This window comes from Bombus pyrosoma, linkage group LG8, assembly GCF_014825855.1.
Source record: "Bombus pyrosoma isolate SC7728 linkage group LG8, ASM1482585v1, whole genome shotgun sequence".
Classification (NCBI taxonomy): Eukaryota; Metazoa; Arthropoda; class Insecta; order Hymenoptera; family Apidae; genus Bombus; species Bombus pyrosoma.
Window position 1 is genome coordinate 6,189,614 of NC_057777.1, and position 21,466 is coordinate 6,211,079.

Consider the following 21,466-nt stretch of genomic DNA (forward strand, 5'->3'; position numbering starts at 1 on the left):
CTTGAGCGATCATCGAGATGAACTGAGAAAGATATTTGGTTGGAAAATCGAATGGTATGCGGTGGTTGCGTGAGACCACAAACAACGAGGATACGACAGCAAAACAAGTAACGTGGTTCCATTAACTGACCGTTCGGAGAACGGTGTCCAGGGTGTCGTTGCTACTTAGTCGTTCTCGTCCCTGCTCGCTACCTTTCGACTGCGCAAAGCAATTGCGCGTTGTAAGCACCAGTCGCGTGGTCGAACTCTCAAGTTAGTCGTCGCCACGGGCACGGATCGCGAGATACTCTTATTGCCAGGTCACCGAGTTCCGATTTCGCCGATTTCACCGATTGTACCGGCAACGAGGCGATTGTTCACGCGCCCAGGACAGTGTGCTAAATGTGGTGACCATGTGGTGACCATGAGGTGCGGATTTTTGCTCGAATTTCTTGTTTCGTTCGGACGATGATCGGTAGATTGGGATGAATCGAGGGTGTAAGAAGGATTTCTTTCTGTAGTGTAAGGACTACGCTTCAATTAACGTGAGTACACTTAGACAGAATATATAGAAATATATTGTCGCAGAAGCGAAGAAGACTTGGAATGAAAGACACGTCATGTGCTTTGGCGAGAAACTCGATAATTTGTATCGATTCAATTTCACAGCTAAGATAATATTTAACGAGAACTTCGGTTTATTCTTCGGCGAAGTGTGTCTGTTAGAAATTCCACGGAGGATAGTCGAACGAGTAGATTCAATTTACGTAACAAAAGAGTGTTACGAGTTCCTAAAGCGATTTTCTAATGGGAATTGCCGGATCCCTTTCATCTCGATTCTTTACCACGATCGTTCTTCCGTGTGTCTTGTTCGCGTGTAGATACTTGCCGAAAAGACAAACGAATTATTTGTAATCGCATTTTCAGAGTCGTGCTAACGTTCGTCGATGCAGCGAATTAAATATATTTACGTTGTATTTAAACAAACTTATAGAATTCTAATTATAAGACGACAAGGATAGAAGGGATTAAGGATATGATAGGACAAGGGAAATGAATTAAGCATATAGACATTATATTTTGACGAATGTATAATTCCAAATGCAGAATTATGTCGAGAACAGAGGTGGACAAGGAGATAAGGAGATTGCGAAATTCGACCAGTTCAAGAGACATTGTTCGTCGACATGCGTTTGACATGGTTTCACGGTGTCCTCTATAACCCGTTCCATACTGTCAGCTCGTGTTAACCCCTCGAGGACGTCCTGTGTAACGTCGTCGCGCTGTCGCTAGGGATTCCAGGATATATGTAGTGAGATGTGTAATGGAAACGCGACCGGAGAAAACGCGGAGGCAGGTGGAGAAAAGAGGCTGACGTGTATAGGCAGGAGATGATGGAAAGAGGGCGATTGATGGGTTGGCAAGAGTGGGACAAAAAGAGAATCGTTTGGGACAGGATGAATGAACGAATGAATAGTGGATGAGGGTTTGAATAAGTTACCGAATTAGCGGATGAGCGAGTAGCTACGCGAAGTTTATGGTGAGTTGGGAAACGAATGAACACGATGGTATGAATAGAGGGTTCAGCTAACGAGTAGTACGCGAGAAACGAATAATAGTACTGAATAAAAAAAGAAAATAAGAATAAAAAAAAAGAGAAAGATGTGGAAGCATATGTGTAGAGGGAAAGGGAATGAATGGATTTGCGTAAATCGAGAAATACAAATCGAGAAGGGTGGGATAACTATATGCGAGTATAAATAAGGACAAAATGGGCAAATGAACGAAAAAGAAAGAAAATCAATAATACGAGCTGAATGAAACGGGGAACAAAAGAGTTAGCAGGCGTACGAATGGGAGACAGAGAAGCAAGACTAGATAGAGGAGTCTCATTCTAGTATTGACAATACCTATTAACAGGAATACTCCGCTTCCGCATCCAAATTGCGAAACTTTCGACGAATCGCTTTGTCTTCGTCCAGTAGCTCGTGATCAACGTGTACCTATATATGGGGCAGCATGCAATTTCGAAAACAATCATCAGATTTAGCGTTGCTTTTGAACGATGCCGTATATTACGTCCATTATTTTTTGCTCGATAATCGATGACGATAATCCAAGCACGCTGTTCTCCGAAATTTCGCTTCATTGAAAGCAATTTTGTCAATAACGAAAGTAATTAGAACTTCTCGCCCGCCGTGACGTTTCCCCTCGTTACATTTAATATTCCAATTTACGACGGGGGTGGGAGATAATTGATTGAAGCAGTTCCCGAACTAGCCAATCAGGCATCGTTGAAAATTTTCTTTCGACGATCGATCGATCGATTCACCCTCAAAGAACGATCGCGTACGGCGTCTTAATACGACCGCGGAAAACCAAATGTCCGAGAAATCGATTTCCCTGTTTAAAGAGCGCCGCGAAGTAAAATATTAACTTGCAATCTGAACTGTTTGACGAACGAAATTGTAATCCAACGATCGAAATTGCAAGAACTCGAATCTCGCTGTCTAAATTACTCCAAACGAAAAGCGAATATGCTATGCCTTTTAAATATTCATGTATAATGACGATATTTCGTGCCGCGACAGTAATTCAGATATTCATGGCATGTCACGTAAAATTTTTTTATTCACGAATGAATTGCCATTTTAAAAATAAATATTTCTACGCGTACACGTGTCGCAGAGTTTCCTTATAATTGTTCAAAGAATTAAAAATGTTAACGACAGAAAGAGGTGTGCCAATGAACGAAAAAGAACAGGAAGTCTGATAGTGCAATAAGTACAGTTAATGTGTATAAAAATACTTTATACTAACTTGACTTTACGAAGTGTTAACTTTCTCTTTGCGCAGTACCTCCATTAAGCTCGCAGATCAAAAAGCTGTCCTTCCCTTTAATAAATCGCGTGTTCAAATCTCTGGATATATCAGCGTATTCGAACAAGAAAAGGAAGAAAATTGCTGAAGAAAAGTAATTTCTTCGTGAAATCTCTCCGCGTAGAAACAGAATCCATCGAATATATAAGTAGACGCGATCTATTCTTGACACAGTTCGTTAACTCGACACTCGTTAAGTCAGCCTGCATTCTAACGAAGTAATTACTCGAACCAGGTGCTATTTCTTGAGTGTTGGCTGCATCGTCTGCCACGGAGTGGCGTCATTAAAAACCGTAGACCGATTCCTCGTTATTTAGGGGCCTTAACGAGCGAAAATCGCGGCACGTTCGATGTATCGAGTTCGATCTAGACGTCGGGAAATATTCCGCGACCGGAAATGTTACGTGTTGAGAAACGCGTTATCGATATAAGTGGAGGCGAGACACAAAATCGAGATCCACTTTGACGCGACAATTATCAGCGGTGAGGACGCGCGGAAAAGTTGCTGGAATGCACGTTCTCGTTTCAGTGTTTCTCTATTTTCTTCTTTTTTAATTCCATACGCCATAAAACAGGACTCGCCAGGCTGCATGAATTTTCGTAACTGGAAACTACGGGAACTGCGAACTAGGAAAAGTTAAGCTCGCTCGAACAAACTTCCAAGAGGCCGTAAACGCCAACGACAGACATGATACGGTTGTAACACCGTCAAAGAATTTTTCAGATATTCCCTTATGCCGGGTCATCCGGCGAACTTACATAGAATTCGAATTTCAGATCGATGAGTCGCACACAGCCCTGATCTGGCGTCTCATGAATTTATTCAACCGCTACCTTATAAAACCGGGTTTCTTGGAAACAGAGAAATTTCACTTTTTGACAAGTAAGTCGGCTCTGATTTCGTATCGTGTAAATTGTCCTTGGATTCTTCGGTTTTCTCATGGATTTTCGAATAAACTATTCATGTATGTTTAAGAGCGTCCATGAAATACGTGAGTGACTTAAAATCAATGGTTACCGATGTAGTGGTAAAGAAGTACGGTGAAAGTACAACAAGTAGTAGCTACCCAGTGAAGCAAAAGTTTTATCGAGGAAAATGGACGATCCGTGGGCTCGATCGTGCAGTATGCAAAGCACCGTTGATCGACTTACTATATGTAACTTTGTTCTTCCTTAGTAAGTCATTATTCGGTTATAACACATGATACGTCCATTGAAAGCTTCAATTTCTTTGTCTACATTTAGCAAGAAGTATGCCATTTATTTGCACAATGATTCGTATGAAATTTACTGTGAATTTATGCTCTTTTGCTTGAAATAAAGTTCCAAGTTTTTCAATGCTATTTGTAAAATAGAACAATGAACACCCATGAAAGTCGAGTCGTCCTCCTTTATGATATTACATTCAATTATTCTACGGCTAAAGACGTATATTATATTATAATATATATTGTTTTCGAAGAAAGATATACCAGTAAATACAATCTATCACTGGTCTTTCGAATTTTTATAAAATGATAATCTTATAAAATCCAAAGCAACGATATTTTTCGAAAATAGAAATAGGATACGTGGAATCTACATGGCGAAGGTGTGTCGACTTCGATTCAACTCCTGAACTTACTTCGATGAATGATAGAAGCATAATTATTTTAATCACGAATAGCCGACGATTTGTAAGTTATAGTCTTTTATCCTGAAATAATTTTTCTTCGCTATTCGTGTTTCATACAGCGTTTTAATCTCTTCTTTGTTTCTCGATCCACATCCTTCGATTTTCAACATATGAATTCTTCTTTTCAAAATCGCTCGCTCGTCCCTCGTGAATACGTCGAGCATCTAGAGTGCGCAGTTGTAGGGAAGATTTCCCTTCCATCGCGGTGTTCCGATTTCCATCAGAGCTATCGACATCGGCGCGACGCCACTTTGCAGCACCATGAATAATAGACGCAGAACTATTCTCGCGCGTGACTGTGAAAATAAAAGGAGTAGCGAAACGAAAAGATCCGACGTTGTGTCTTCGATGAGGCGTCTGAGAAATCTCGGTGAATTTCTGGAAATACGTGTCGTTCTCACTTTTCTTTTCTCCTTTTCTCTTCGTTTCTTTTGTTCGCGAGAAGACACGCAATTCGAGTCACGACATCGTGAATCGTTTGCGAAGAAAAAATAAAAATAAAAATAAAAAGATCGTAAAGAAGAGATCGAGAAGGTTAACGCACTCGAACGACGATTGAGAGTAGAGTCCTGGCAATGGATTGCCTGCAGGATTTCTGGTTGGACTGTTGGCTGGGGCGTGATAGCGTAGCACGGAAATGGAGAAACTTTTAAGGCGTCTCGAAACACAAAGTGCTACTTGAATTCCGTGCGGCTTACGCAGCAGGTGAACGCGCTCTTTCCAGCCGCCATTTCGATTGGTAATCCCTCGATCGAACTGCATGAAACTCAAACGAAATGGCTGACTGAAGAAATCGTGCGTCAGGTGCTTCATCGAGACGGCCGAGTTGAATTTTTTTCGGATAGAATACAGATGAAACGAGATAGAATTCTTTTTCTTTTCGCATCGTGAAGAGATATTTCCATTCGGAGGTATCTTTTGATCTTTTAAGACGAAAAATTAGTGGCGAAGTGGCATACCAATGAGCTTAGAATTTTTTTATGGACGAAGGGAAATAGGAGGAATGCCAATTTTAACGAATCTTGAGTGTAACATTTTTTCGTATGCTCCTGTGTCGCATAAATTTGAGTAAAAATTTTCTGAATTTTGTAGTGCTTATAAGAAATTAAGATGTACTTAACACCATAAAAGTATAAAATGACAAATCAAATGTTTTACTTTGATATAACATCTATGAGACAATACGAAGTTGTGGCATTATACATTGAAAAATAAATTTTCCTTTTCTGAGAAATGCTGAAACTTGACGTTCCCTCTTTTTCCGTGGGTGCTTCATATGTTTCGCTATTCTTTAGGAATATGCAGTACGAGTTTCATGTAATTATCGTTACTATTACATAAGTCGTTACACGTTTCCTGTTATCTTCGTTGATTCACGTTGTTGTATTCGTAACTACGCATAAGTTACCTAAAAAAAGATTTCTAAGGAAATAGGCCATACATAGTAACTTCGTCTTCTTTAATTCATTTGTTCTACTCGAGCTACAGGTACCTACCTAGCACGAAGTTTCTTCGTTGGTTATCGATACACGAGCAGTTTGGCGTCGGTGATCTTGTTAATCCGCCAAACATCGTTGTCCCGATTTTTGCAAAGCAAATGTATCGGTAGAAATTTCCGCAGCGTATTTATCGAAGTCACGACGCAACCGTAAGTATCAATATATGAATAATGGAAACCGAATGATCCATATTGAGATGCATGAATAATGGAGAGGAATGTAACTCGATTAAAAATTTAAAGCCGCGAATCGGGGGCGAGAAGTTTGGATAACGAGCGGTAAACGAAAGAATACACGACGAGAAAAAAGCCGATCAATAATTAACGAGCACTCTTTCCAAGGCTCTTAACGTACAATTCACATTTCTCTAGTGCCCTCGTACGTCTCGACGACACCAAGCAAGTGTAGGCACAGCTTAGATATCTACGTACTCTAGATTGAATCATGTTCTTCTTGAAGACAATCTTGGACGAGTATGATAAAATAATAAAAATCATCAGTCTGATATCATTCTGATAACTACACTCGCTATCAGATGTATTATCTTTCAAAACAACTCTCGCTACTTTCAGTTTCGATATATAGTATCTCGTAATATGTGAAGCAATTGATTGAGATTGCTAAACGAGCCTCTTGGAAGCCAATAAACTGCTTAACTTCAATTTTCATTCATTTCTTAGTTCTATAACATAAGCGTTATAAGGAGATGACATAAACAGTATCAGGTTCCAACATCAATCTAACAAATACTGTTTGCATCATCAACACTTTCTTCTACTTTTTAGTTTACGAAGACGATCAATGTGGTTTCTGAATAGCTCAAACGATCTAATTAGGGTCAGTGGCAAATTTAAATATAAACATAAACAAAGAATAAAAGAGTCTTTATGGAACCTTTAAGAAGAATAGGCGAGTCTCCGCGGTATGAAACGGTCGTGTGACAAATAGGAAGTCGGTGAAAATCACCGACGAATTGTTGGCGATTGGATGAAAATGTACTCTAAATATATCGATGCTGCGGCTGACTGAAAGGAAACCGAGAGAAAGAGAAAGAGATAACAGTAGAAAGAGAAAGAGAGAGAGGGGGGGGGAGGCTCTCGTAGCGGCGGAAAAGTTTTCACGAGCTAGCCGTTTCATTACCTTTCACCTAGCTACAAGCAAAAGCACGAGCACGAAGACATTATTACGCGCGTATTTTAACGAACGTGTACTGCACCGGTGTACAGAGTGTGGCCAACTCATTGGCGGTGAATTCAGTTCGCGAGAGAGGGAATCAAAGGCCTCCCACTTGCGAGCTTCTCTCGTCCTCCCCGTTCTCTTATTTTGCCTCTTCGCTGGTTGCCCTCCGCCCATTCCGTCTGTAACATCGCCAAGTGATCCTCGCCAACTCACTCAAGCTTGTAACGCGTGATTTGTTACCGGTACTTTTTCGCCTCGACCTGTTTTCCAGTTATGCGCTTTTAAATCGGCGCGAACAAAGTTTCGAGCGACGAGTAGAATTTGATAACGATCGTCTGATCGGGGAAAAATTGTAATTTCGATTGTTTTCTATCACCCAATTCTTTTTCTGCTTTTCAAATTTCTAAATCATTAAGGATCCTTGCAAACATTATCGAAATAGAGCAATGCGCAAGGAGAAGTCACAAATGATCCTCTTCGTCTAAAGATTTCTGCTTTGAATTTGATGTCATTTCCGAGGACATGTACAGGTTAATTTTCATATAAAGATGATTCTGTATGAAAAAATAACTATAGTAGGTCAAATATTTTAACGCCAAACGATGTTAGTCCGCATAGTGTCAAATGACATTTTGACAGTTAGACAGTCGTTCGAAACACTGTGCGACACGCTGTTACAATTGCGATCTTTGTAGAATTCGTCGATTCGGGCCTCTTTCAGCCAGATCGTTTCTCGCTCGTATATCGGGAATCCATCGATCGGAACGAAATTCGCGCGAATCTAGACATCAAAGGAAATTCGAAAGAGATATAGAAATAGAAAGTTTTATTCGATCGTATGCTGAAACGCTGGATAGATGGAATTTCGGGGTCGTTTTGTTTGAGCGCCGCTTTTCGAGCCACTCGGTTTCCACCGTTTCCGACAAATTTTTTACCCTATCTTCTTTTTCCGGCTGTTTTCTTCTTTTTCCTCTACCTCTTGCCGCTCGAACAATACGAACGAAATTGTTAATAGGTTCGGTGGCCGTCGGTTAAACCTGAATCGAACGTCACTGGCAATTTCGCGGCTCCGTGCTGTTATCCGACGAATTCGATTTCAAACGATTCACGACCGACAATGTTTCGAAAAACCTACTTTCGATTTTTTTCACCATTTTCTTCTATTTTTGTAGTTCGGAAACCATGCGTTTCCAATCAAATTCTGGCGTCCCCTGCCAGCGGCCTAGCGTTCTGTCGTTCCTTCCTATTCTGAAGAGTCGTCAGGTCTATAGTCGTAGTTTATGTTTCTGACAGACCGAGTCTTTGTGTTTTTCCAAACTTTGCATTCTTTCAATATTGCGACTCGTAATTGATAGTGACAACTATATAAATAGAAAAGTAAAAGAATAAATAGAAAATTTCGATAGGTCGTTCTAATGCAAATTAAAAATTTAGTACCTGGTAAATTTACTTCTACATTACGTGTTTCAATTTGTGTAACATGCATGTAATATTAAACTCGCGTAATACCAAAAACGTGTCAAGACCAGAAATAAACGCGTACGAGCTTGGCAACCGTAAAAAAGGGAAGCAATTACTTATAGACGAGCAGGATGTTTCATCAAGTAAGTATTTTTGGCGTGAAAGATGCACGACTAAATAAATTCCTAAATGATACCTCAATATGTGTTGAGAATACACACGTTCTCCTTCATGATGCAGACGTCGTATCACCTCGTATACGTCTTCCGTACGAGAGAACGTGGAACAATTTCCTTCTCGCGTGTATTCCAAGTTCAATTTCTATCCTGTTCGACTTCACGCTTGACATGGAACTCGTAACAGAGGCTGTATATTTTGTACTTCGATGCGTGTGCTTTCACAGGGAAGTTTCGATGAGACTAGACACAGAACGTTAGAATTCCTACGATTATGACGAAGTCTTTAAAAACAGTAGAATATACGACGAAAGCAGTTTTCTTTACAATTTAATATCGAAGAAGCTCTGCAAAGTAAAGAAATACATCGTTGACCTTCTTCTAACAATATTGCGCTAAATCAAGATGAAAAGTGTTCACAACTATTCAAAGGTAGAAAAGAAACTTTCATTATTCCCTTGCTCCATACTTAGGCAGATCATCTCCGGTGAGTCTGTAGACCAAAAAACGTCTACGTGTTCCAGGAGATACACTCTAAGAGTAAAATTATGCGACGTGTAGCGATTCTGATTGGTAAAGAAAATGTGCGCGATCCGAGTTGCGAGTGATTCGAATTTACATCAGAGTGACTAGAAAATAAACGTTGGCGATACTGAAACGCGGCTGCAAAAGATTGAACCCTGACGAGAAATAAAAAGCGTCTAGTAGGTGAGCAGGGGTTGAATCGCGGTGTGTGTGTTTTTTACACACGTAAATAGCGGCCTGTGCTTGAGTCGCGCTTCATCTCTGGCGACCGGCGTGCATTGTTTTGCAGGCAGAGAAAAATGGTTTATGCTCGACGGTAAAATGCCGCCACGCTTGCCCCTCGTTGAACGACACACTTTTTCGCCTGAATTATGCACGTCCGCGCGGCAGACACGGCGACGAAATCCGACACCCTTTTACAAGGATCGAATGCACGCGATATAAAATCGTTTCGTGCGAGACCATTCTCGCGGCTCGCATCATTTGCACCGCGCGTCACAGTTACGATCAAATAGATCGCTTGTTACTCTATTTACATCTCTTATCGTCTCAGATCTAGATACATGTAAAAATATACACGAGCTTGATTTATTCTTGGAAAAAACCTAGTCGACGACACTGCGAACAGGAATTTAATTTGTTAAATAATAATACGTTTTGGTATTCGGAAGCGAAATTCATAATATAACGGAATCATTAAATGGAAATTAACTGGTTCCACGAGAATAACTTTTGTCACGAGATCCACGAGTTCATCGTTTAATTAAATCACGGTTCTCCCATCGTATAGGCATGAATACATTCATAGCAGTCATGTAATAAATGATATATTATAATTATAATATAACGAATGTTTTCCTAAAAATGACTAAAATCTGTTAATAAGAAATTAAAGACGCTAGGGTATCCTCTTACTTTTCTTTTACTTCTCTGTAAAAAGACAAACCTAAACGGGGGCTGTATCTATTACTATCTTTGAACATGGTCCACTTTTCTTGAATTATTATCAAAATTATGAAACGATGACAATGTCTATGAGAAAGAGTAACTGTTTTTTTAACAACAAATAAGTCGTATAAACGATATTTTCGTTTGATGCGTTATTTATAGCTGGCGGCTCAATCCTGCAAGAGATTATTCACCCGGATGCAACCTGCAAACGGTGGGATTGAATTTTCAGTTCCATTTTCATTAATACAGGAAAACTTGCGCTCGAAATGAAACTATGTTCAGCTGAAATTTCACCAGATGAACGGTTACTCGCTAATTCTCAGGAGAGAAGGTTGTCGAGCGTTTACGCAATGAAAATTCTTGAAGTAATTGGCTTGTGTACTTGGCTCCGGAAGAACGTAATTCCCACGATTGTACTATCTCCTCGGAGACAGAAACGCGACTTACAATTTTGACGTGCTTTCAGCCCCATAATTCATGAAAAACTGACACCGTATATCAGTGTTATGTAAAAGATATCGTTGCGGCGCTAGTGGTAACTTTTCATCGTTTAAAGATCGTTCGTCGTCGTTGGCCGCGATCCAGATTGCTCCTTAAGCGAGACGTTTCTTACGACGAAACTGCCCATCGAGACCAAAGTGGCCTCTTGATTTTGCGTGAAATGTTTGCCCAACTCGATCGACCGTGTCGTCCCACATGTAGCCATTGTTTGAGCAATCAACGTGTCCCGTAACACTAGAAGTAGATTAGAGTAGAAGCATCTCCCACAGTCTCATTGGCATAGAACACGTTAACTTTCCAGTGAAATTTTGTACCATTTTATCTCAATAAACATGACATCTTACAGTGTCTTATAAATGGGCAGCTGACTATAAATGGGTAGCTTAGAACATGTGAATGAACGGTTGAAAGATATAGTTTCGAATAACTTTGCTCTTTAGAAAATTAATACCAGAATCGCGATGCCAGCGTATTAAATGAGTATCTTGATTCAAAGGAACGTTATAAGGAAATTAAACGTAATTAAATCGAAAGTCTTTCAAACGATTACGTGAACGTCGTAAACACGGCATTAGATCTCGTTATATCCCTTTCATGTCGTGTACTTCGAGTAAAACGCTTTAGCTAGCTTAGCTCTCTGGGGCTAATGAACATCGAAGCCATTCTCTTTAAACGAAGCAATCATTACATCCCATAAGAACCCTTTGGTTTCATTCAAGAATCACCGTCAGATTCCCCGATGAGCCATTGGAAGGTGTTCGTGTAACATAAAGACGATGATGTCGCTTTTCGTTCCCTGATCCGGAAAAGCGTGGCGTCGGGACGCTCGATCAGAAACCCGATCGCGCGTGTCGACGGGCGTTTGTCAACTCGCGGAAGCGTCCCGATTTGCGCTCTCCCGTCGGTTTAAAGCGGACCTAGTGACAGGACCATCATCGACGCGGTTCGCTTTACAAAGATAGATCGAGAACGCCATAGCTAACCGAGGGGATGATCGACGATCGGAATGATGTCCCTGTATATCCTCGACCAAGTTTCTCTGACGTATATCGCGCGTAGAGTCCACCAGGGGAAAACGAGATCAAGCGGAGAAACGGGGACGAGAATCCTGATTCTGTATGACGGATGCTCGCCTTAAACGGGACAACGATTCGCGTATCACTCTTTTCGCGCGAATAATGGTTGTCTCGATACGTCCAACAACGGTTGACGAATGTTCGATCAAGTCTCTCGGCGGAAACAAAGCATTGAAAGGGTCTGTTCGAGCGACCCTCCGGGTTAACTCGATGCTTTACCAGATACCGTTCTTTGTGAGAGGAACGAACGCGTAGCCGCCGCTGATTGCGTCATTGTTTTCCACGACTAGCTACGGAGTTATCGAAATCGTCGCTATTTTTTGGTCATCGGCGCCCTTTTGTCCGCGAATCGGTCAATCCTTTGCCAAACTTTTCTAACGAACGCTGAAAAAAACTACAGGTGTTTGAAGATATCCAGGATTTTACGCACTTTGTCAACGCCATTGACGGAATTTTGTGTTGAAGCTTTTAACTACCCCTTGTCGCGTGACTCGTAATCTTTCGAATGACTCGTTGCTTTACACGTATTGTACTTCGCGCGATTTTCATCAAAGTCGAGAGATAGGATCAAGAGTACGTACAACGTTTTTAATTATATATTAATTATATATTAATATTTGTTCAATAGAGTCGCGTAAGACACGAGGATTAAACCGAGACTATTTTCCGAAACTTCGAACACGAAACTGTGTGCAACCGTGCGTCGTTCGATCAATGGGAAACTTGATCGGATCTGTTCGTTGCCCCCTGTGAAGTTAATTGGAATTCTTGCAATGCGAGAGAGTGACAATTTCTTGATGGTGTTCGCGAAAGCCAAATCGTCGTCGTTTCGTCCGAATTCACTCCAGCAATTCAGCGGGTTCAACTCTTTAAGTGGTCACCAAGCTGTTTAAAGAGCTTGCCAATTTCCGGCCGGTTGTACCTCAACGTGCGACCGCGGAAGTTATCGCGTTACACAGCCGGAACAAAGAGCTTCGAAGTAAACCGTAGAACAAGTTTAACTAACTAACCGCGTTGGTACAGTCGAATAAAATATCTCTCATCTCGGTATATGACTTTAATCGGTCATACGTAATTTTTCTACGTAATTTTTTATTTTTTAACACTGCATTCTCCCATAACTCGATCTTTTTATCGTAGTCGATTTAGGCACACAAACCTAACTAGTCATATTTTCTTCTGGAAAATATTCTTGTTTTTTAATGAAGCACATTTGTATCGGATTTTACATTTCATTTTGATGGTATCAAATTTCTGTAATCGTGTAAACGTACCATCATTCATATTCATTGATATCACGCAATTAAACATAATGAATACAGCGGTATGCAGTTACTTGTTTTAGCGATTGTATATGGTTTTTAATTGTGCAGAATGACGTACGAAACACAGAGGTAAATTTATTTGGTTTTCTTCTGGGATACCGTGTATGTTGATTTTTAGATGCGACGCTTTATCTTACTCTCGAGGATTGTTAATAATTCTTCCTTGTATCCCGACGAGACGTGAAAATTACGAAATTAACGCGTGATCCTTAGGGATGGAGGTTGTTCCAGCTAAGAGATTCACTTTCAAGTTCTTTGAAAATCTAGTTTCATGCAAGATTCAACTCGCCCCGTCTCATTTTGTATGCCTTTTAGCAAATTTCCACGAGAATTCCAGGCACAAGATGATCAGATTTCATGTTTCATCGGATTTGCTGCAACTTTCTTCCCAGGGTAAGATTTACCTTCGATATCTGAAACTTCCTCCGCCCCTCTCTCCTTCTTTCTTTAGTTTCGAATTTTCTTTCCTTAGAAAAACCATCAGCGACACGCGCCCGCTTCCTCCGTAGAAAACGAATCCAAGAAAATTCGCTACCGTTGCAAACTCATAGCCAAAGGGAAAATCTCTCTCGCGGTATTCGCTGAGACTTTCATTTTTTACGCTCTGTGCTGATATTATATTTTGCCTTTTGAAATTTGTTTTTTTTTATTCCTGTGAACTATAGAGTACACGAGAGTCACGGAATTCATTTCAATATTTCAACGAAAGGATCCGAAATGATAAAATTTGGACGAATTTGCCACTGGCTCTATGTTCGTGATATCCAGCGGTGGAAATTGACAGAGCCGATTTGACAGACTACATGAAAATTTCGTTATCGACTAAAAGTGGTCATATTTATAAATCAGGACAGAAAGTGGCGAAGAAAGGAAAATAAATAGGATATACCGAGATTCAATTTAGGTCTTTGACCAAGGGAAAGATTCAAATTGTATAATAACTGAACGTCCAAGAGAACATTAGCGGGACCATAAATTTTAATTTTCGAAATCAAAAGCACGGAATGAAAAACTAACGTGATAAAGGATTATATTTGTACTACATCCGGGAGGGTGGAAAAATTAAAAGAAATTAAACCGTGTGGAAAGCAGAATAAAATAAAAATTGAGTATATTAAAAACCACGAAAGTACGTCGAAATGCAACGCAACGCGGTATTACAGAACGAAATTATAACGCAATGCGATACCAGACAACGAAATACAGCGTAATGAAATACGATACAACTTGGACGTGCATTTTCCCTGCAATATCCTAATATCCGTGGATTCTTTCTCTCTTTCTCTATTCTATCATCTCTTTCATCTTAATAATATTTAAGCATTTTCCCTCCTGTCTAAGGTGACACATTTTCAAAAGATATTCGATCACCCCAAATTTTCGGTAATCATCGTTTCTTCTTATCATAATCTCAAGCACCCGCACCTCTATCGCTTAAAATTTAATCACACCATAACGCAAACTATTGTCCAAAAATTCACAGATTTTGGTCTACTTCCAGGCTGTATTTTTAATTTCGAACATTCGCGCGTCCACTTAGCCAAAAATTCTCCAACGAAAGAAGCAAACACTCGCTGACAGACACAATGACCGAGGCTGGCGGCGCTGTAAAGCGGAAGTTGGCGAGTTAGCGGTGGAGAACTCGCGCAGCACGATTAGAATACTCGAGGATATTGCGTATAAGCCGAGTGAAAATGCTTGCAACTGAAGATATGCATCACCGGAGTCGGGTTGGAGTGCGTACTCCATCGGTCTGAAAGCAGGCGCTGCTGCGAGAGCCTCTTGACGGAAGGTAGAGCGGTCCTTCGAAAGTTTCGCGAGCACGTAGTCGGCGCGCTCGCCTCTCGCTTCCGTCGTGAATTTTACTCGCCGGTGATCTCCCTGGAGATTTCTCCGGTCATCTGTATCCGGTCCATTCGTAAAAAAGCGACACCCTGTCACTGACTGGAATAACTACGGGATTCATGGTTGCGTAAGAACGACGAGCCAACACTAGCTGATGAGCAATGCCACGTAAAACTTGGCTTGCCGAGATCGTAAACCGCCCCGTAAATCGTCTCTTACCTCGCTTGAACCGCGACAACTCAACAAATTTTCTCATGGGACAGAACGAGAATTCTGCGAACCCCGGCGGCGCTATAAAAATGGCTCGAGTTCTGCCGGATGCTATTCGATTTCGAATTTTCGCGTTTTCCTACGGAATTTATACACGTATGCAGATTCCAACGTTTGCACGGCCACTGGGGGAATTTTTTCGTTCGATGCGATAACGCGAATACTTGGGATATATTTCCGGAATCCTCCTAGCCATACTATACAGCGTGGAGAATTCGAAATCGTTCCTTAAAGGGAGTTCCGTTTGGCTAGGCAAGAAGCACGCCACTTTCTCTTCGGTCTATCGATCACCGTTGACCATTCAACCGCGATAAAATGGCCAGTTACTCGCGTGGCAAACCGCATGGTTGTTATTTACGAGGGCCATTAAGAAGCATCCGACGCGACGGTGGGTGAATGAAGGGTCAGCCAGTGCACCGGCGACAAGAAATTGAATCGTTCTTCGAAGGAAGCTCGTTCGTGACCATAATCGTCCGCTCGGCTTCGATCGGAACAAATGCAACACACAAAACACGAAACGTTTTCGACGGGCCAGAGTTTCCTCCCGTGGAAATACGTGGAAACTTCTCATTCACGAATTCGGGCGAACCTCCTTCCAGATGGTGAAAGATGTAATTTACAGTTAGCACTCCGGGCCAAAATGAACGTCAGCAGTTTGTCTGCGAATCTACTGCTCGCGGAACTTGTAAAAGTGGATTCTACTTTTCGTCGACGCCCCTCAATTATAACTCTGAAACATGTTTTCCGGAACGATAGTAAGACACAAAGATCGCATGTTTGCTCCTCTTTCTACCGTATCATTTCTTCCCTGAATGATTTAACACCGCTTTGTTTCTTTTTCTTCCTTTTTTTTTCGACAAGTGAGACGATAAACGAATCGTTGCACTACAAAGGGACGCGTGGTTTGTTTTAAAACAACGTACACGTCGGTTCTGATATGAATTCGATTGCGTATGAAGATCACGGGATCTGATAAGATCGTTTTCGTCGACGCTTTTATTATTCTCAAATTTTGGACTATTTCGTTCATGAAAAATAGCGCGAAAATCTATCGTGTTGTTGCTCCGCAGTCTTGATATGAATTTGATCTCATAGTAAAGAAATAAAGGGTACAAAAAAAGCCATTAATTTTAAAACGAACGTTTCGTTTATTCTTCGATAAGCGCAGAACAGTCGGTTGAACTATCTAGGGGAATAAGATTGCACAACGTATAATTTCTCCGATCGATACGAACAGTGATACGAAAGTATACAATTTGTGGATAAAAGATATAACAGTACTTTCGTCGGTGATTGAACGGATAACCAAGGATGATAGATGAACTTAAAAATTAGATTTTTCTATTTTCTGAAAAAGCAAAAATAGACGTGGAATCCGGCGGCTGATCCATGTAATCCATCGGTGTTATTACCAGGCTGCAAATAGACTGGCTTAGCGTAGGTTAGTCTACGATACACTGGCAGTAGTAGTGGTCGTTATAAATCAGCCCTGACGAGCGAGGATCGATTTCCCGGTGTATAAGATACAAGAAAAATCGGTTAATGTGTTCTCCAGTTTCGGTTATCGATTCAATTCACCGTGTAAAAGTTCTATTTCCATCATCGCGATAACGAATTTTAATCTTACCAGATGGAATTACCGAAACTTGGGAGCAATTACGACGCATCCGAGGATATGACAAATTGTCCCACTTCGAGTTCGCCCAATAGCTTATAGTTCTCTGCTCTAACTCCATTAATAAACCAGATTAGAAGATTACAAGTTTAACTCTCTGGTAGCACGCCGATTTGATACCGGGTTTCACGCGGAATCTGAAATTTATGGACGAAAGCATAAACCAAAGTGTTCGATCAAAGGAACGCTAAACGGGGAAGCTGCAAACCGGTGACGAGAAAAGCTGGAACGTTTCGTTCGTGTATACGTCGTGTACTGTACGACGAACGAACGTGTGCTCGGAAACGAGGAGAATAAAAAGTATACGAGTCGATATAAATGTACGAGGTTAACCCCACGCTCCCGTAGGACAGAATCACACGAAGCAATCGCAACAGACATTTTCCGCGCGACAGGTCGCTCGACGGGCCGCGCGACATTAATTATCGAGTAATGCAGTGTGACACATTAGCGCGTAAAGGGGGAAATTATGGGCATAAAACGGCAGAGACAAAAGCGACGAAAGCGACAAAGGGACAGCCACCAAATATTTTCCGAGTTGGGAAACTCTCTGATGGACCAGATACAGCCGAACGACATGACGGTTTTAATGAAACCCGATGATCGACTTCCGGTCCAACGATTTCGCGGTGAACGTTGAATAAATATCCAACAAAACGAGAATGTCTGCTTTTCCCACTCTTCCTACCTTCCCCCCTCTCTCTTTCTCTTTGTCTTTGTCTTTCTGTTTCATTTCCTCTCTTTCTGTTCGGAAAAACAAACGAAGTGAAAGAGACGGCTGCTGTGGGGACAAATATTATAATTCATTCACCATGAAATACCGTGTGCAATGGTACGCTCGTCAAACCATTTCCGTTAATGAGTCACGTGATGTTATCAGATAGGGGGTGGTCATGTGTCGTGTGATTTTATCAGGTTCAAAGTGCCTTCGTAGAATTAGAGTGATCCCAGATAATTAAATGGATACCACCAGTACCGTGACGAGTTTCGTATCTTTCGAGTTAGGTTAATGAGCATGTCCATGCGATTTTATTTAGTAAAGCTTAACCGTAAGGCGATTTAACTTGTCAGACGGATTGTCGATATAATACTGTCTTTATTTAACGACCATATAGTTCACCATACATCGTTTTATGTTCCAATAAAACAGTCAGAATTTCCCATAAGTCAAAACATATACCAAACTGCGAATATTTGTACAAATTCATATTTTTATGCATTATGACTTGTTTTGCGCATTAAATGTTATAACGAGCACTAAACATACCTTTCATGACGAGAAGCATCGACCCAGTTCACGGTCTAACGCTACCTTGAAAACTCCATTGAAAACATGAAAAAGCGAAATTGCAGTGGGCGTCGCAATACTTTGCAAAATACACCGCAGGTAATATAACATTTTTCTACTACCGTGTATTACGAATGCTCGAATTAAACGTTGTCAAACGCATCGGTGTGCTTGATCGCGAACGTAAAAGTTTGATTACTCGTAACGGGAGGTGTGTCAGACTGTTCTACAAAGATAATCTGCTGATAGAAGGGTTAACGGGCTCGTTTAATGTTTCATAAAGCGGTAAACGGTGCGCTGGGTGCAAAGATACGGAGAAAGATACGTTTCAACGGGATTGTCCGTATCGAGTTCGTAACGACGAACGTTAACAATGTTTCGTCCTCTTAAATCGAGAGTGTCAAGCGTTAAATTAGATAATGCGACATCCCGTGCGCGTACCCATCGAAACGACGCAACAATGATTCCAATTGTCCCTTTAAATCGATGACAATCGCGGTGATATCGCGCTCGTACGGATACGTAGGATCGCAGAAAATACAATTGGAACGAACCCATCCAGCACGCATCGACAGGGTATTATTATTCCAGTAACAAGCGACGCCGAGCAAACGCGTCGTCCACCGATCGGGAACGGGAGGCGGCTGGTTGGAAATAGTAGACGGCAGTGGCGCATAAATACATCGATAACCCACAAAACTCACCGCGTTGCAATTTGACCGGAACGCTATATCGGAATGGTGCAGTTGTCAGATGCAGGACGTTTAATCGTGGCACGCGAATGCGCTCCCGATGATCGATAAATTATCGATACTGTATTTGACTTTTTTTATCCGGTACTAGAGAAAGCATTCGTCGGTCCCTAAAGAAATTTCAGGAAAGTAGGTCTGTAAGAATTTGAGGTCAGACGAAATTTACGACAGGATCAGATTGCTATTTCTATGAGATAAATGATAGATTTTTTTCTTTTTGTTATCTGGATAACAAACTATCAGATGGTAGACAACGTAGCTGTGACTCGGCAAACGGCATGCATTTTCAACTTCTACTCTTTTCATCTTTTCTTTGCCGTAATAGCAAATACCGTGTCATACGTTTCATCAGGTTTTTATCACTTTCTACGGTACTACACGCGACGTTCGTACCGATGAGCGGACAGCAAAATTGTCCAGGTGAAAGAAAGTGCAGACCGTCATTTCTGCAAGCAGAAGAAATACGATGATATGTTTGGGTTTTGCGATGGACGTGTAACCGGTAGCAGTTTCTTCAGAAGTACGTTTGAACCTGTCAAAAGCTAAAAAGATCACTTCCAGTTTTCGTAATTTCATCGCGTAAGTAATGCAATTAATATTCGACTCTCGAAAAAGCAGACGATTTACTTTGATAAATTCACTTATCAATGTATATTTTCAATATATTGAGTCGAATAATGGTACGACTTTCGAACGGTTCGTTTATTATAGTAATTTTCGTGGAAAAAAGTAACATACTAATGCAAAATATATTCGTCATGTGGAAGCTCGGTACAGGTCCAGTGTACGCGCCGAGGTATATTTTTTCCCATTCTCTGTAGGCGCGACGTTCGATCGCAAAGGCATGTCGTTCACCCTCGCGGCACTTTCTTTATTGCGATACAATTTCACCTTATCTTGATCGATTGCTTCCTTCCATTATGCGCGTGTGCATGTGAGCTATGAAATACGTTTTCCTGAGAAACGCGGTTAGCCGAGCGAGTTATAGGCGCATTCCGGCGCGATTACGAGCAGGCGCAAACGACCGCCGCGTTACATCGAAATCGGCGCCGGTCTTCCGACCGAACTTCGACGAACGCGTGTGCATAAACACAGCAGAAATTACGAGTGCGCGTGATAAAATGTCGACAGGATTTTCTTCGATTCCGCGACGCTTGTCGCTCTATTCCGACTTCGCCATTCAACCTACGACCTCCACCTTATGTATAGTAGTTGCTCGATTTCCAGCTTTCAAGTACGTTTCTTTCCACTTTATTTTTATCAAGCAATCTCTGTCGATCGAATACAATAGAAAAGCTAAGAGAAAAGGTAAGAAAAACAGACTTATCATATTCTTCCCGCGTGGCATTCGATTTTTGTTTTGTTTTTGTTTTCTTACTTTTGTGTCACTCGATGATTAAAAAGTAGTAGTTTGATGTAAAATAATTGCAGGAGAGAACACCCTAATAGATTCGACGTTTTGTAAGAGACGAGTAACGTTACTAACAGTCTGTAAGTGTGCGAAAAGCTGGCAAGAACAACTATTAAACTCGAAAGACAAATGAGAAAGTGGCAACGTATCGAATTTTAACATTGCTCTTCTATTATAAAAGACGAGAAATGCGACTAGCTATATCTTTCATCCGTGTTCTTCAATTTTTCAAACCATCTAACATCCGATAAAATCTTTAATTGTGAAATGAACACAGAAGTACAATTTCGTTTTTATCCCACCTTGGAACGACATTTTCTCAAGCACTAGCGCTCGACAGAGATTAATTTAGATTCGGATGAAATATCGTTGCGCAAAATACGATGGCAGAACAGTATGATTCGTGCAGCTGCGTTCAAAAAAACATTGAAGAATCCTCACTTTTTTCTTTCGTTTCTTGTCTAACAAGGGCGCTGGTTGGATATCGTGATAATTTAATACTGCGAGCACCGAGACGAGAATAAATAAATCAACGTGTGAGCGAATTTCGTTGGGAATTTCCCGCGACAACGAAACCGTTCTAATAGCCGGTGCATGGTCACGTAGCCAAAACGTACTGCCTTATCACTGCCACCAAGCTCCGCGGTTTACCGCGCTTTATTTAAAAGGGTTAGCAGAAATTTTTGCCGAATAAAATTTTTACGCGGCATTTATAACACCGTCCGTGAAATTGCCACCTCTTTTAACTCTTTCTTCTTCTATCTTCCATTTTCTTCCGTCTTATTCTGCGTCATTGAAGATAGTAATGAAACAGTTTTATATCATAGCGTTATAAAGTACTCCGATTTTTCCAAATTTAATAAAACTGTAACATCTAGATAGAGGGAGAAATAGATCTGTGTGAAACGTATGCGTCTAATAAATAACCTCGACGAACACTTTCAAACTTTAACAATATGATTATGATAGCCGTATCGCGTCGTACGACATACTATATC

At 41.0% G+C, this 21,466-nt stretch overlaps 1 protein-coding gene across 2 annotated transcripts in view; it reads left to right on the top strand.

The window, feature by feature from the left end:
• The first annotated feature begins 276 nt into the window (after positions 1-276).
• Positions 277-21,466, top strand: part of LOC122570015 (protein artichoke-like) — a 176,645-nt gene continuing 155,455 nt past the window's right edge. For both annotated transcript variants that reach the window (XM_043731804.1, XM_043731809.1), the window contains exon 1: positions 277-524. The gene's annotated coding sequence lies outside the window, so the exon portion shown is untranslated. The remainder of the gene's footprint in view (positions 525-21,466) is intronic.